The following is a 17,786-nucleotide window of genomic DNA, read 5'->3' on the forward strand; positions in this document are numbered from 1 at the left end:
ACCACACCCACATTCTGACAGGGAAGACTCTGGTGCCCAACTGAGGTCAGAGTGGAAATTTGTTCTTCCTTCCCTCCAGTCTGGTCCAGCTGCTCCCTGCTTGGCCAGAAGAAAATCATGCTTATTCAAGTCGTAGGCAAACCCCCGAAGTCAAACATTTGTCTTTTTTCTTTAATATGCCCATTTAGTTTATATGGAATGATAGCTAGAGAAATGCCTTTTAGGGGAAAATTAATTTCCTTAATTACAGAGAACTTTTTGGATAAAAATCAGGAGGCTATTTTGTCATAAGATCTAGTTAAATACTACAGTGGAAAGCTCCTTATATTTGATCTTACACTTGGGCCCTGTGTGCGTGTCCGCATGCTCGTGCTCATGACGCCAGGCGCAGATGTGAACTACAGGCACAGTACATACTTTCTGGTTGCTTCTTTGAACGTCTTATTGCTTGACCTCTCCGACTCAAATGTTGAGTTATGTTGATTCTGTTCAGAATGTTTATCCCTCTGTCTAGGGTCGAGTCGTCTTTCAGGGAGGAACCGTCTTCCTCATCTCTGTCTCCTACAGTATTGTATATTTAATAGTCAAATATTTGTAGGTTACAAGGGTGACTGATCTGTTCATTAGGAGGAAAACAATGCCAATTTTCACATCATTAGAATGGACTTGTTAAATGATTGTTAGTATAATGAAGTTTCCATGGCAAAAGAGGCTTTGCAGATGTGAGTGTAACGGACAGTGAGATGGGGGAGGACCCTGGGTTGTCCAGGTGGGTCCAGTGTCTTCACATGTGCCTTTTGAGAAGGCAGTACGAGGGTCTGCCTCAGAGGAGGAGACCTGAGGACGAGATAGAGGCCAGAGGGCTGTGGGGGTGAGGGCGAGTGTGGGGCAGGGGCAGGGTCCGGAGGGGTGCAGGACTGAGGCCGGGGCAGTGGTAGGAGGGGTGTGGGGCTGTGAGCCAAGCTGCATGGTGGCTTCTATGAATTGGGAGACTCCAGGCAGGAATACAAGCTACTGACCCCTTGACTTCAGGCCTGGGACTCCTGACTTCCAGGGCTGAGAGGAGGTTTGCATTTGTGGTAGTTTGTTGCAGCAGCAATAGGAAGCTAATGCATTGTATCTGTTCTTCACCTCCAAACCTTTGAAAAGTAACCCTGTTGTATTGGCCTTTTGTGTGCCCTAAATTCTAATGAGATGGTTTGTAGGAAATAATGGACACAAACGATGGCAGAACACAAAGTTGGACAGAAGCAGCGTCTTCTGTGGTTCTGTAGTTTGGGTCTGGGAAGTTAGATTTCGGTCAGAGTGTGTGGTCTTGTTCAGCGTATACCTGGAGTACTTGTTCAGAGCTCCTGGGGGAGTGGTCTTTAACACTGTTAGGATTAAAACTCCAAGCACATCAGGGCCAGAGTTCCTGAGTCAGTGTTAGGCGACCTTTGAATAAGAGTTGGCATGTAGAGTCTGCCCACTTTACTAGTATGAAGCAGCAAAATCTTTTTTTTTTTATTTTTTGAGATGGAGTCTCGTTCTGTCACCTAGACTGGAGTACAGTGGCGAGGCCTCGGCTCACTGCAACCTCCGCCGCCTGTGCTCAAGTGAGTCTCCTGCTTCAGCCTCCAAATTGCATGATTTATTTTCCTGTTTTATATACTTAGTATGTGAAAACTCTGCAAACTTTATTAATACAAATGACATGCCAGAACTTAGGAGAATCTGGCATTTTCCCATGCAAATTAGTAGTGATGTGGAATTCCTGGGCTGATTTGGTTTTATAAGACATGGGGCAGATTCTTTGCCTTATTTCTGTGGAACTAACAATTGTTAACCACCCAGCACTCTTACCTCCCCCAACAGCTCAGGTGAGGGGGTGTTACCCCCACTGTCGTGATGAGAGGCAGGAGACTGAGGCTTAGATGAGCAGGTGACACATTACTGTCCAGCCCCACCCACCCTGTAGTTTCCTGCCATGGCTCAGCTGTCTTCCTGCAAGAAAGGACAGACACCCTGGTGCTGGGTAGAATTCCTTGTGAACCCCTTTCCATCCTCCAGGGAGTTCTTGCTTTACAGTGGTGGCTCATGGGGAGTCCTCTGGCCCACTGAGAAAGTGACTCATGTTGTGACATTACTGTCTCTGTCCGGCTGCTGTCGATTGGGTGATTTGTAAAGAGACATTTATTGCTCACAGCTCTGGAAGCTGGAAAGTCCAAGGTCAAGGCAGTCCAAGGTCAAGGCACCTGCACATCTGGTGCCCCAGGGCCTGTGGCTCACAGACGGCAGCATCTCAACAGGTGTTGCGTGGCAGCGGTCGTCTCGTCAGAACTCACGTGGTGGAGGAGCAGGAGGGCTCCTCTAGGCCTCCCAACAAGGACACCAACCCCAGTCCTGAGAGCAGGACTTCCCAAAGGCCCCACCTCTTAATGTATCCCGTCGGAGATGGTTTCAGCATGAGGTTTTGGGGACATTCAGGCCAGAGCCATTGCTCTGCTGTGGTGTTAGGGCTGCATGGCATCATTACTGCAGCAGAGCCACAGCTTCTTATCTGCATTTGCTGCAGGAGGAAGACGCAGGTGCCTGTGCAAGTTGGGGTTCGGTGCAAGAAGTGGAGACTCTGGGAATCTTTGCAGGAGGAACTTAAGGGCTTTGAGAACTGACACCTTAGGACTGTAGTTTTCTTCAGACTGTAAAAACCTTGGTGTGTGACAATACTGAACATTGCCTGAGCCCTGTGATCCTGTAAAACAGTGATTGTTAAGACATTCCCCCTCCCCACAACTGCGCCCCCACTTTTACTGCAAGAAGCCCCTTCCCATGTGGCTTAGGCTGACTGGCGGATGACCATTTACCGAGGACAAGACCAGATACAGGCCTTCAAACCCCACTTCTCAGCCTTATAAGTGATTAGCTAAACTGCCTGTTCCCACTGATCAATCACTTCCCACCTTGAAATGGTTCTTCGTGGTGCAGTTGCGACTAGGGGGGTGGACTTGTCTTTGACTGTCGCCTTCCCCGGAGGACAGTTAGGGTGGGCAGGAAAGAATTCTCTGCTACAGGTCTGCATTCCTGGCTGTTTCCAGAAGTGGGATTTCTGGTGCCCTGGAGTGTGGGAATGGATTTCTAGTGTCCCAGCTTCAGGTGGAGTTGAAATTGAGTGAGGCAACCCACCACACCCATCTGGAGCCAGGAACTAGAGCCATTTTTAAAGTGGCAGTTTCTCCATAAGATTACCCAAAAAATGCGCTCAGCACGTTTCTTTCTTTCTCATATGCATTTGGCCATCTAAAATGGGAATGGTGGTTTTTTGAAGCATGGATGTAGTTTTAAATTTTGAGTATTGTAAACCTTAATGTAGCTTCTTAAAATGTTTGCCTGATTATCTGGAGATTTACTAAACCTTTGGAGTGGTAATAATGAGTTGATCTATATGACTTTGCTTTCTATGATGCAATGAAAGTACTCTAATTAAAACCTCTGCAGTTGGGTCAGCAGGCGATTGGCCAAAACAAATTCTGCTTTTTGGGTTTCTTTAACCAAGCAAGGGAGTAGAGTGTAGGCTGAAGTGGCAAATTCATTTCAGAGCACGCCAGAGCCCTCAATGATTCAGCAGCCTTCTCAGGTGAACATGTAACGTGCCGTGAGTCTTGGCAAGCCTGGCTACTGAAGTGTGCACGTGACACCACAGAGCCACACCTAGGAAGATGTGGTTTCTGTAACAAGCTTTGGAAAATCAAAGTTCAACTAAATTATCCAACTTTGTTACAGAAAAAGCTTAGACCAGATGGCCAAAGACCTGATTGTTTCATGGTTGAGACATGGTTATAAAATCGCCCTTACTTGGTGCCAATCAGTGTTGGTCCACAGTGATACTCCTCCAACCTCACTGAATAGTTTGGAGACTGATATGAGACTATGAAAATCTCCTTAAGGTGAAAAGGGCTCTGGGGCACCCGGGAATATCCGCACACCCGTGGCCATTCCCCTATAAGGTGGAGAGGACGGCTGGGTCACGCGGGAGCATCAGCACACCCGTGGCCATCCTCTTTAAGACGGAAAGGGCTGCTGGGGTGCCCCGCAATATCTGCACACCGGCGGCCATTGTGGCTGTCCCCCTTTCTGCTCAGTCACCTCTGTGTTCCCGCATTCAGGCTTTGGGACACTCATGAACAGCTCATCCCCTGGGCTGGTGAGGAAGGAGTGGGAGGTTGTTCTGAGGCTCTGTCACTGTCTGCCCTGTCATGAGCTGGGCAAGGCAGTGGCAGTGACCCTGGAGGAGTCTGGTCAGTGAGGGCTCCGGCAGGAAGTGCTGAGGCTTGAGGTGGCTCTGCCAGTCGTAACCAAATGTCTTCCCTCTTATTTCCATGATTCCTTCTAGTTCTGCACCTTGCACTGCAGAGTCTCTGTGTGTCTATAAATACACATGAGTTACGATACAGGTGTCTCTTTCCCCTCTGTCTGCGGCTGGGCCCAGGGAGTGAAGTGCAAGACCCCCTTACTGCTGGATGCCCACCAGCACGAGGCACTGCCTGCCCTGCTGACGAATGCCTACAGCGAGTCCTGGAAGCCGCCTCCTGAGCACCTGGCCTGTTGACGGTGTATACGGGAGACAACGGAGCTCCCCTTGCCCCACCCTGAGCAGAGACTGGGGAGGCGGGGGCAGCACTGCCCCCATGGTGCATCCTTGGTGCATGCAGGAAAGTCTGTTCATGCTTAAAACACAGCCCATCCTCTCAAAAGCAGGATGACAACCACATTTACTTCTGGAATCTTAAAAAAGGGCCCGTCTCTTTGAGAGAAGAACATGGCATGTATGTGTGTACCTCCTTTGTTTTTTTTTTTTTTTTGAGACAGTTTCCCTCTGTCACCCAGGCTGGAGTGCGGTGGTGAGATCTCAGCTCACTGCAAGCTCTGCCTCCCGGGTTCATGCAATTCTCCAGCCTCAGCCTCCCAAGTAGCTGGAACTACAGGCACCCGCCACCACGCCTGGCTAATTGTTTGTATTTTTAATAGAGAGGGGGTTTCACCGTGTTAGCCAGGATGGTCTCGGTTTCCTGACCTCGTGATCTGCCCACCTCGGCCTCCCAAAGTGCTGGGATTATAGGTGTGAGCCACCACGCCGGGCCGTATGTGTGTACCTCTTTACAAGTCTTGCCTGACCTTCGCATTTAAAAATTAGTGAAAAACTTAAGGATGTAACTGACAAGAACTTTATAGGTTTCTCCAAGTAAAAATTTGGAAAAGTGAAGTGAACCCATAATGTGTTTTATTTCTATGAGTCCCACACTTGGATTTTTAAATGTGGGCAAAACATCTGTATGTTCTTCAGCCTGATTTCCGTGGAATCGTGAATGAAACGTGCTGAAGTTGCCGTGCGGATTTTGTTATGTGGCGGTGACAAGTGGGGCTGGTCATTAAACAACTGGAGGAACCCTGTCCTTTCTGTGCTCCTGTTGGACACTAGGCACGTGCTTGGGTGTTTTCTGTGTGTGTGGACAAGATGACGACAGAATTTCCAGATTCACACGGTGGTATCTTCTCCCTTTTCTGTTAAAACGTGTCTTCTGCTGCTTCTACATAGACCAAGTGTTTCTTTCTCTCGCCTGTCTACATAAACGCTGTTTAACAAAAACCGTATTGTAGACTTGTGAAGCTGAATTCCACATGATCAAGCAGATAGAGATGACTGAGTATACTGTTTTGTGGAAGGAAGGTTTAAAATGATTTTTAGCTTTTTCCCTGAAATAGGGAATACTTTTAACTTTTTCCCTGAGATAGGGAATAATGAAATGGGAAAATAATTAAATTTTCCCATGTAATTGTTAGATTATATTTAATTATTAGATTATTCATGTATTGCAAGGGAAAAAGGAACTAGATCACCCCATGTACCCAAATGAAAATTTAAAGGGTATGAGCGAGTTCATTTGAACTCCTTTAATTTGTTTTTGTTTGTTTGTTTTTGACAGTCTCACTCTGTTTCTCAGGCTGGGTGCAGTAGTGCAATGACAGCTCACTGCAACCCCAACTTTCTAGGCTCAAGTGATTCTCCTGCCTCAGCCTCCCCAACTGCTGGGATTTACAGGCGTTAACCACCACACACAGCTTATCACCTCTTGGAGACTAGCTTTGAGTTTGGGCATTCACTGAACTATATTTTAGTTAATTCTCAAAGTTTGTCACTGTTTATCTTTAATTTGGTAAAAATCTACATGTATTGTAAAATGCGTTACATTTCCTTAGCATTCACGGATTCCCTGTTAGTGGGGCAGAGACACAGAAGGGCAGAAGGCGTTCGGACATCATCAGGGTTGCAGTTGAGTCCTTGCCCCGAACACACTGGAGCTCTGGGCTCTGTGGTCCCACGGGGGTCCTCTGTCCACTGAGGGGGACGGGTTACCTGGAAGGTCCCTCCAGCCTCTGCAATTTTGCCCTTTTCAGGTTAACATCTCATCATTGTCCTGGACAGCACTGCCTTTCGTTCACTGATCCACGAGTGAACAGCTGGTCAGTGGCCAGTGCTGCTTCCTTCAGCTGGGAGGTGGTGATGTGATAACACTTCCGTGGAAATTGGTTCTTGGTGTATTAAGGGTTCAGTTGTATGTTTATTTTTAATCTGCACCTCTGAATTGGTCTTTTGATTGCAAAGAGATTGCTTACTGGATTTGTTTCTGAATATTTGGTGGATAACAGGAGAACCTTGCTTATCTGTGTGTTCATTTAGTGTGTTTTTGCCAGGCATTTATATGATAGTGTTAGCCCTCAGCCCACTTTCTGTGTGTGGTGGAGTCATTGAAATCATTTATGTGAAGTCTCTCCTCTTTTAAGGCCAGAGGACGTGGGGTGGTGTCTCCCTAAACTAGGGGGAAATGGCATTGTTCTGCCCTCCTCCCTGGGAATGCTGGTGTTTCCAGGTCTCTGAACTTGGCTCCCACACTGGGAGAGTAGCTGTGGCTTCTGGAGCCCGTTTTGTGCGGGACTGACTCCTTCACTTGCTTTATTCCCCACTGCCTTTGCTGCTTTATGACGCAGGGATGAGGGAGTTGGGCCCGGGGGCCTTGCCTGTGCCTGAAGGGCCCGATGCAGAAAACTCCTCATGGGAAGGATGTTCCTTGAGGGCAGCTTTTGGAGTCTTTTCCTACTTTTAACTGAGAAGCAGCTATTCACATGGTTCTATTCTGCTGGTGTGTTTCAAAATAACTGGTGTAGAGTTGTGAAGATGTCCGAGACACCCATGATCCACTCCGGGCCAGTGCAGGACATTGAGCTCAGAATCCTTCAGACCATTCAGATGCCAAAGATTCTTGCTTGGTTATTCTCAAACTTATGAGAATCTAAAACGCGAGCCACGGTATGGATTTTCTCTTGAGCCCCCATGACTTTGCCTTGTATTTTGGGCATGAATGACTTCATCAAGGGGAAAGAATTTGAGGAAGGAGCCTCTGAGGCTAGAAGGGGGGTGGGAAGGGGCGGGGGGAAGAGGAGGGAAAAGGAGCTATAGAGGGAGGAGCCAGGCTGGGGCTGGGGCGTCTCCCCATGATGCTCCCCCACCCCTGGCGCGAGGCCCCAGAGACTGACTGATTTTCCCACAGGAAATGTGTATGATTGCATGTCTGTTTTGTGGGCTGGCCATTTGGATTGAGGGAATGTCTGTGTTGTGATTCCTTATTGATTCGAAGGTTGGAAAGGTTTGTGCTCAATACAGGGGTCTCTTGGTGCGATGGGAAAATGTGATCGCAGCCGCATTCGGGGTGGGGAGAGCCCTCGAGGCCCTCAGTGGTGGCCGGCGTCAGCCTTCGCTTCCCTGGGTGAGCTGCCCTCAGGGTGGGAAGGGAGGTCCTCGGTGGTGGCCGCTGTTGGCCTTCGCCTCCCTGGGTGAGGGCTGCTCCATCCCCGGCTCTCCGACTCCTTGCCTGGCACCTTCCTCGTTGGAGGCCGTGATCCATCAACTTTGTCCACGCGTGTCCTGCAGACTAATGCTGACTGGAGGTTCAGGAGTGGTCAGAAGAGGCCAGAGGAGGCCCTCGTGATGCGAAGCTAAACGTTTAATGATGGCGCTGTTGAGTGCATGAGCCGCGTCAGCCCAAGAGTCTGGGTAAGAGGGAACCCCGCGGGGTGGAGGGAAGACTGGACAGATGGGTGCTTTCCTCGGCCCCTGGGAGCCCGGCCAGGTCCACGCTCAGACCTCCTGGTTTCTCCCATATTTCCATCAATAGCAAGGGAAGGACTCGGGGCAGAAGTAGTTCAAGGGCCTCTAAAGACTTATGTAATTGTTAATAGGCCTACTTTTATGCTTTCTTATGTATTAAGAGCAAATCATGATACAAACTCATTTCTGTTTGAAGAAATCTTTACTGCTCTCATTTTTGTGGCAAGCAACATTGATTCTTTGCTTAGTGAGCGTTAGTGCCCTCCTGCCCAGTGCTGCTGCCTGGCGTGTCCTCGCACACACCTCTGTCCATTGGTCTCCATTCACCTTTCCGCCTAGAATTGTAGGAGGGGCGCTGGGATCTTAGGGCTAGAAAAAAATTCTGAAGACCACTTTTAGGGGCGGCTTTTAGTCAGGGCTTCCAGAGAGACAGCCAGCCGGGTGTGCGTGTGTCTCCAGGGCGAGGCTTGCTGCAGGGGCTACAGAGTCCAAGAAGCCCCAGGACCCACAGGCTGCAAGCTAGAGTCCTGGGAGGGTGTGGCTTGAAGACTTGAGAAGCGGAGGGTGCAGATCCCACCGGGGTCTGAGGAGCTGAGACCCAGAAGCACGGGCTGCAGAAGACGGATGTCACTGGCCCATCAGCCAGACAGGTGGAGTGAACCCAGTTTTCCCCGCCTTGCTGTTTTACTCGGGCCCTGGGGGGATAGGGTGGTGCCCCCCACACCGGCGAGGATGGGTCTCCACTCAGTCCAGAGGCAAACATGCATCTCACACAGAAATAATGCAGAACCAGCCATCTGGGCACCACGGGCACGCTCAGGTTGATGCACAAAACCAACGCCGCGCGTGGCCCTGACATCTGCGTGTTCGCATCACTCCACACACATTGCTCAGTCATCGCCTTGGTGAGTTTGTAAGCTCGTTGTGTGGTTCTGGGGCTTTTTGTCCTTGGTGATGACAGGCTCCCCACTGCCCCAGCTCAAGTATGGAAGGTGATGGCACCAACGGCTCCTTGTTTCTCAGACACTTGAGTGGGTGCTCTGTGCAGCCAGTTTCACCTGCAGCAGCATCTGTTCCCTATGCCGATTCCATTCGGAGTATGTGCCTCCCTTCTGTTGAGGGTGCAGCCTTCTTTCAGGGAAGAACTGTGTCCTGTTCGCCTATATCGCCTGTGGTGTATCTCATGGCTGAATAAGTAGCTATAGGATACCTCGGTGGCTGAATGATAGGTTCATTGGAAGGAAAACTTTATATTTTTTTTTCTTTTTGGGATGGAGTTTCACACTCAACGCCCAGGCTGACGTGCAATGGCATGATCTTGGCTCATTGCAAACCCTCCCTCCCGGGTTCAAGTGATTCTCCTCCCTCAGCCTCCCAAGTAACTGGGGCTACAGGCTTCCGCCACCATGCCTGGCTAATTTTCGTATTTTCGTTAGAGAAGGGGTTTCACCATGTTGGCCAGGCTGGTCTTAAACTCTTGACCTCAGGTGATGCACCCACCTCGGCCACCCAAAGTGCTGGGATTACGGCCATGAGCCCCTGCACCCAGGAACTTAATACCGTTTTTTTTTTTTTCCTTTAAATCGTAATGGGCTTGTTAAATGCTTACGTGTTTTTTTTTTTTAATTTATTATTATTATACTTTAAGTTCTAGGGTACATGTGCATAACGTGCAGGTTTGTTACATATGTATACTTGTGCCTTGTTGGTGTGCTGCACCCATCAACTCGTCAGCACCCATCAACTCGTCATTTACATCAGGTATAACTCCCAATGCAATCCCTCCCCCCTCCCCCCTCCCCATGATAGGCCCCGGTGTGTGATGTTCCCCTTCCCGAGTCCAAGTGATCTCATTGTTCAGTTCCCACCTATGAGTGAGAACATGCGGTGTTTGGTTTTCTCTTCTTGTGATAGTTTGCTAAGAAGGATGGTTTCCAGCTGCATCCATGTCCCCACAAAGGACACAAACTCATCCTTTTTGATGGCTGCATAGTATTCCATGGTGTATATGTGCCACATTTTCTTAATCCAGTCTGTCACTGATGGACATTTGGGTTGATTCCAAGTCTTTGCTATTGTGAATAGTGCCGCAATAAACATACGTGTGCATGTGTCTTTATAGCAGCATAATTTATAATCCTTTGGGTATATACCCAGTAATGGGATGGCTGGGTCATATGGTACATCTAGTTCTAGATCCTTGAGGAATCGCCATACTGTTTTCCATAATGGTTGAACTAGTTTACAATCCCACCAACAGTGTAAAAGTGTTCCTATTTCTCCACATCCTCTCCAGCACCTGTTGTTTCCTGACTTTTTAATGATCGCCATTCTAACTGGTGTGAGATGGTATCTCATTGTGGTTTTGATTTGCATTTCTCTGATGGCCAGTGATGATGAGCATTTTTTCATGTGTCTGTTGGCTGTATGAATGTCTTCTTTTGAGAAATGTCTGTTCATATCCTTTGCCCACTTTTTGATGGGGTTGTTTGTTTTTTTCTTGTAAATTTGTTTGAGTTCTTTGTAGGTTCTGGATATTAGCCCTTTGTCAGATGAGTAGATTGCAAAAATTTTCTCCCACTCTGTAGGTTGCCTGTTCACTCTGATGGTAGTTTCTTTTGCTGTGCAGAAGCTCTTTAGTTTAATGAGATCCCATTTGTCAATTTTGGCTTTTGCTGCTGTTGCTTTTGGTGTTTTAGACATGAAATCTTTGCCCATGCCTATGTCCTGAATGGTACTACCTAGGTTTTCCTCTAGGATTTTTATGGTATTAGGTCTAACATTTAAGTCTCTAATCCATCTTGAATTAATTTTCGTATGAAAAAACTGCTTTAAAGTTCATATGGAACCAAAAAAGAGCCCGCATCTCCAAGACAATCCTAAGTCAAAAGAACAAAGCTGGAGGCATCACGCTACCTGACTTCAAACTCTACTACAAGGCTACAGTAACCAAAACACCAGGGTACTGGTACCAAAACAGAGATATAGACCAATGGAACAGAACAGAGTCCTCAGAAATAATACCACACATCTACAGCCATCTGATCTTTGACAAACCTGAGAGAAACAAGAAATGGGGAAAGGATTCCCTATTTAATAAATGGTGCTGGGAAAATTGGCTAGCCATAAGTAGAAAGCTGAAACTGGATCCTTTCCTTACTCCTTATACGAAAATTAAATGCTTACGTTAATATTTATTTTTAAAAATGTTATCTGTGACCTTTCAGCTTTTCATAGCACTTCTCATGTGAATATTTTAAAAAGGCCCTTTAGTCGTGGGGGAGAAGGAGGTTATCCCTTTCAGCAGAGGGAGATGGAAGAACAGGCCCTGGTGGGTCTGAGCACAGGCAGTCACCCCAGCCTTGGTGCTGGCTTAGGTCTGTTCTCCGTTCACCGTAGCCGCATCCACTCTCATTGTCAGCTTAAAAATAAGCTTTTTCCTCTTTCTAATCGGAACAGTTAGTTTGTTAACCATCACATTAAGGTATCGAGAATGATGGCTTTCAGGCCTCAGATATGACACAAGTAATAAATGCAGCTGACCCTGAACAACATGGGTTTTGAGCTTCGAAGGATCACTTATGTTAATTTTTTTTCCAACCAAACCCTTATTGAAAAAACCTGGCTTTGTGGAGGGCCGACGTTTCCTACATGTGGTTCCATAGGGTGGCCGTGGGGTCCTGTGGATACGTAGATTTGGGTAAACTCGGGGCATGTTCTGGAATCCATGTCCCTGTGTATACAGAGGGACAATTGCAGCTTTTTAGAAGTTTGTGTCCTGCCTTGTCCTAAAAAGGTTCCAAGGTGGATGCAAAATTATTTCATTCCTTTGGTTTTCTTGGTGGGATATTGATGTTTATTCTTCAGTGTCTAATATCCTGAGTGAACAGAGTTACCGCTTCAGGAACAAAGCCAGTCTGGAAACACATATTGAGATATCCACCTTTTCTTCATGGTTTCACAAAAGGCCATGATCATATTTTATTCAGTTGAACTGTAGGAAACTGCCAATATTTGCTGTTTTTGGCCTACAAAATGGCAAGTTCGTACGATATTAAAAACAAAGGCTTCCTGGATGGGGAAAATAGGAATCGGTAAGAACCTGAAGTTCTCTGTCATGACCTCTGAGTCACAGGTAAATAAACCTGCGTGAGGGGGAGTTGACTGTACAGTATTTTCCTTCTGTTTTGATACTGTCAGAAAAAGGTCAGTTCCAATGTGTTGGGTCCCTTTGCCTCAGCTTTGCTGCAGAAGGGACTTGCCATTATACCTCTTGTTCCCAGTGCCCAGGAGGCTGATGCCACATAGAAGACCTGCAGGTCGGTGGATGTGAAACAGGCATCGGACATGCTGTGCACCTTGGGACGCATCTGAGAAGTGTGTGCTTGCAGCAGATCTGAGGTGAGGGCGTATTCCATCTCCTCTCCCTTCTCTGGCTTTACAGGCCTTTGAAGTCGGTCCTGGAAAGTGAAATTAGTTAATGCTGATTTAAGCTCCAGGTCAAAGCCGGGGGGCCAAAGAGACCCGCCCTTCACTAGTGGTGTGAAGCATTGGGCCCTCCCATCAGGAGGCAGCAGGGACTCGAGAAAGCCCCACATGCCCTCCAGTTCCCTTATGTTGAAATTTTTTGTACTCGGCCATGGCGGGTCATTTTGGGAGGTGAGTAGGGGATTCACATGGGGGTGTGCAGTATTCTTAGGTGTCAGGTGCGAGAGTTGAATTTGTAGAAGCTGTGCAGATAGGAAAGGGCCTGGCAGGGAGTGCTGTTTACACGGAGCCGATTTAACGCGAGGTCTGTGCTCTGCCTGGGTCCGTGTCTGACTGCTGTCTCCCAGTCTGCAACAGGACGTTGACGTGACTTGGCGCCATCGTCCCACTCTGTGTAGATGTCTGAGGATCTGTGCGCAGCTGCTCTGTGAGAATGCGTTGTGATAATGAACTGAGAAACAGTGAACAAACCCTGAATTGGTTAGCACTGGTTCCACGGCCACTTCTGCCGTGGTTGGAGTCATTCATAATAAAGTGTGCTGGACTCCTTTGCAGAGCTCTGAATTTCAGAGGCCCTTCAACTTGGCAGCTAACCAGCTGCTTCCTTCAGAAGACATTTGAGTCCCCTTTACCTACCAGGGTGACCCTGGGAGTTTGAAGATGAGTGAGACAAGCCCTCCGTGTCTTGTGGATTTTACTGTCCAGAGGGGAGACAGATGTGGATGGTGAAGGAGGCCCTATCAGAGGTCATCGCATGTCAGTTTTATTTCTTCAGCACTTGCTGTGTTCAGGCGGTGCCCCGGGCCATGTGCAGAGCATCTGGGGACCCTGCCCATGGCATCCCAGGCACAGCTAGCATCTGCGCCATCTTCATACTTGGCCTGAGTTTTGAGGAAGTTACCGAGGACGGCTTCTGCCTTTGCTGGAGAGAGTTGGAAGTCAGGGCAGCCCTCCACAAGGAGATGATCGCCAGCTGATTCCTCAAGAAAGAGAGGTGGTCCCCACATGGGTAGAGCAGGGCAGCATGTACAGACCTGGATGTGGGTCTGGGGCATGTGCATCTGAGTGGGTTCTGCTGGGAGACAGCAGGGGTGAGGTGTGAAGGCAGTTGGAATTTACAGGATAAATTATCACTAAGGCGATGCCTGGAAAACATAAAATTGGGACTCTCTGGGGTAAACGTGGACTTAGGGTGACCCTGGGCGTGGGTGTTTTCAGGCTCTGAAGGCAGAGATTTAGGAAATTGGGGCAGAGCTAAGCCCCAGACGAGGATGAAGACCACCCTTGGGATGTTGAATGAGACAGGGGTGGAAACCCAGTGAATGTCCTGGGGGGTCAGTCCAGCAGGCAGGCAGCAGAGGAGACCGGTGTCCTCAAAGGCCCCTTGGGCCTGCCTCTCAAAGTGCTGGGATGACAGGCATGAGCCACTGCTCCCTGCTGATACTTTTAAAATTTCTAAGCTACTCTCTCTCATACCCACTCCCGTATTTTTTTTTTTTTAGACCAGGTTTATGGGTATATTTTTTCCAAGGGAATCAAAAAGTTACCTGTTTGAAGTACAAATAACACCGTGTTTAAAAACCGAAAATGCCACTTTGCATAGAAGTTTCCAAATACCCAGTTGGTTTGAGCCTTGCATTGCAGTGTCACTACCTGCTCTTAAATTTCTACCCGATGTATAGATAGCGAGACAGGGACGGCTCGTACATCTTCAGGTTTCAATTCTACTACCTTGGGCTATATTTTCATTTATTTTGGCACAACTGTGGGTGTGGCAAGCAATGCCAGGGTATTTATTTTGAAGCGTGTCCAATAACAGTTGGGAAGATTTTCACATTTTTAGAATTTTCATAGTAATAGTTATAATTTACAAAGAATTTAAAATTGTGTAGTCATTATTTTGCTTTTTTCTAGATGTGCCCCGAAACAGGGTTGCTAACTATCATTCTACATCACAGGATTAATAACAGTACCCTTTTGGAGCAGATGCCTGTAATCAAGGAATTCGGCCTAGTCAGTTCACTTTAAGCGTGTTTAAAAGGTTGTCTTTATCCTAGTTGGCACCTGTGGCTATAGTTTGTTTTCACTGCTGAAGAATATTCCACGATGGAAGCCGTAATTCATCTGTTTTTCATATCGGTGGACATTTGGATTATTTTGGGAGGGTGTGTATGTCTATTCAGCCTTCATTTTTTTCAGGATTTTTTGTAGAAGATAATGTAACAGTGTAACATCCTCTGCTAGGGAGCCAACACGAACCCTGATTACAGCCACACAGACTCTCACACAGACTCTCAGGCCTTGTTACCAACACACAGAACCATTTTCTTAAGTTGAAACACAGTAGCAGAACCTGAAGCCATGTGAACGGTTCCTCCGATCTTACACTTGGAATTCACTTTTTATTACTATGTCTGCTAATTAGGAAGCATATCAATTATACAGAAATCTGAGAATGTAAAATTATACGTTTATAACAGAAAAAACCTTATTTAATAGCCCAGAACACATGGCTATGTTTTTCCCTCATGCCCCGTCACTGTTTTCTTTGCTTGAAATGGGAAATGACACTTGAATGCGGTTTTCTAGCGACTGTTAGCCTGGCATAGTTCTTCAGAGACAGAGGATGTAAAGCACATGGAGAATTTCTGTTTGTGGATTGTGATTTCCCGGTCGCCTCATTCAGGCTGCCGCCGCCTTCCCCTCTGGCCGCCTGCATCGTGGGACGTCTGAGAAAGGTCCCTGTTTCATCCTCTGGAAATTCTGAAGAGGAAGGAGAGGAGGGTGTGCAGGGTGTGGTGCATTTGTGTTGGTCTTCCAGCTTTTATTTGGAGTCTCCGCTACCTTGGTTCCTGCCTTTATGTCCCTAGCTCGTGGCTTCATCCTTGTGTCTAACTCACAGGCAGACAGATGGAAAGGGAAGTTGTATTCAGCCAACAGCTTGATCTTATTCTCAAGGCTTAAATCGACTGGGTATTTGGAGACTTCTGTGCAAATGGGCATTTTTGGTTTTTAAACACCATGTCTTATTTGTACTTGAAATGGGGTAACTGGTTCTCTTGGAAAAAATATAGGCATAAAGCTGGTTCTTAAAAAAAAAAAAAAAAAAAAAAAAAAAGGGAGTGGGTGTGAGAGAGTGGCTTAGAAATTACACCAGTAATGGTCGGGAGTGGTGGCTTATGCCTGTAATTCCAGCACTTTGAGAGAAGGAGGCAGGTGGATCCCCTGAGGTTAGGAGTTCGAGACCAGACTGGTGAACATGGTGAAACCCCGTCTGTACTGAAAATATGAAAATTAGCCGGGCATGGTGGCAGGCACCTGTAATCCCAGCTACTTGGGAGGCTGAGGCAGGAGAATCACTTGTACCCGGGAGGCAGAGGTTGCAGGGAGCCAAGATCGCACCACTGCACTCCACCCTGGGCGACAGAGCAGAAACTCCATCTCAAAATAGAAAAAAACCAAAAAACTAAACAAAACAAAAACCCGGTAATGAAAACCTGATTGCATCATCTGTGATGGAGATGGCGGATTATTTCATTTTTAGTGACAGGATGAATTGGATATGTTTGCAGTATTGATTTGACAAGGGAAATGGTGAGAACCAAATGTGCCGCCCAGCTTGGGCCTCGTCGTTGGCAGAAGACCATGGCGGGCAACAGACTGGAGATTCGGAGACCGAGGGGAGAATTCTCACGCCTTGACACTGGTGCAGTGTGTGCTTCTGGACTCCTGCTGGAGGGAGCTGCCCCTTTGCCTTGCAGGCTTTGGTGCAGTGGAGACCTTAGGACCTGCCCCTCCTGGCACACCTGTGGGTGTGGCGAGCAGTGCCAGGGCTGAGGCACAGGTGCTGAGCCCGGAACGTGGGACGGGAGAGGCTGCACACGCCGGCAGGCGTCTGCTCCAGCAGCCGGGGGTTTCCGCAAGGGGGCGGGGCGTTGGTTTTCCTCCTTGAATTTGGGTGGAGAGGGTGTCCTGGGGTGCTGTGTCTGCACTTGTGTTGCTCTGAGGTCAAGTTGTGGCCCCGAGTCCCTGTCCCTCTGCAAAGAGAGGGTTTGCCCATTTTCAGGTCAGATTTCCCTTGGGTCCGGGTCTCTAGGAGTGGGGCGCATTCCAAGGGGGCATGAGCTTTTTCAGTTTGTGTCAGGACATTTTAGGCAGAAGGAAAAGCTTGCTAAGATAATCTTACAGAAATGTTTGGTGCAGTGCCATTAACTCGTGGAATAAATGTGTAACTTTGCGTGGTGGCCCTCTGGAAAGAGATGCACTTTGAGTGCACCCTGGTCTGCTCGCTACAAGAATCGGCCGTGTCACCCCGCTTTCCGTGGGTCTGCAGGTGTGCGTGGTCCATTGCCCTGCACTGTGGCCATGGAAGGGAAGATGATCTGGAATGCTGGCGACAGTTATCGGTGCGTGTTGGTGTGTGCTGCTTTCTACAGGGGAGAACATTTCTGTTTAATAAACATCTCATCTCGATGATGACTGCAAGATATTTGAGTCTCATTCAGTAGTGTTTCTGGGTTCCTTCTGTTTTTATCTGCTTTCTAGCACTAGGCAAGTGAAGACATGGAAAGTAAAAACCCATGGAACTTGTAGAGACATGGTGTTGTGTAGGAGCAGACTGTAGCCTCTGGCTCTGTTTAAAGATTGTAGTAAACCTCTTACCTGGCACGGTCAGGGTGTAAATTATCTTGTTTAATCGAAATGTGTATGAGTCAAAGCTGGCGCCTGCATTGTTGATGAAATACCAGATTTTAAGGGAACATGTCAATGTGCTGTAACATACCAACAAAGTTCCTCACTGAGGTTCGGCGCGGGTTCGGAGCAGCTGGGCCTTAGGTCACCAGGGTCGTCTCTGGGAGCAGATGCTCAGTGTGGGCATTAGTCACTTAGCCTTTCCAGAGCCGAGGAGCAGCTCTCTGTGGTGGTTTTTGAAACCTGTATTTTGAGTCAGTTTGTCCCACTTGACTCGAAGTTGCCGCGCGATTTCAGACCTTTGCCTCCACCATGCGCTCGTTTTCTTGTCCCCTGATAACTGCCTCGGTTGCCCCGGCCTGACATTTGAGCCTCGTCGTTTATGGACACAGGTTCCGTGGTGGGGCAAAGGCCGCGACTCCGGCTTGCACAGTTCTGTGCCTCTCACCATGGCTTATCACATCAC

General features: G+C 47.9%; 1 protein-coding gene across 5 annotated transcripts in view; it reads left to right on the forward strand.

The window, feature by feature from the left end:
• LOC139361584 (disco-interacting protein 2 homolog C-like) overlaps positions 1-17,786 on the forward strand; it is a 200,868-nt gene that overhangs the window by 65,174 nt on the left and 117,908 nt on the right. Inside the window, exons 2-3 of one of the 5 annotated variants that reach the window (XR_011619134.1) lie at positions 12,424-12,541; positions 13,268-13,374. The exons of 3 other annotated variants lie outside the window; for them this stretch is intronic. The gene's annotated coding sequence lies outside the window, so the exon portion shown is untranslated. The remainder of the gene's footprint in view (positions 1-12,423; positions 12,542-13,267; positions 13,375-17,786) is intronic. One more of the 5 variants, XR_011619135.1, reaches the window with a different exon arrangement.

Source organism: Macaca nemestrina, unplaced genomic scaffold (assembly GCF_043159975.1).
Source record: "Macaca nemestrina isolate mMacNem1 unplaced genomic scaffold, mMacNem.hap1 Scaffold_65, whole genome shotgun sequence".
Taxonomy (NCBI): Eukaryota; Metazoa; Chordata; class Mammalia; order Primates; family Cercopithecidae; genus Macaca; species Macaca nemestrina.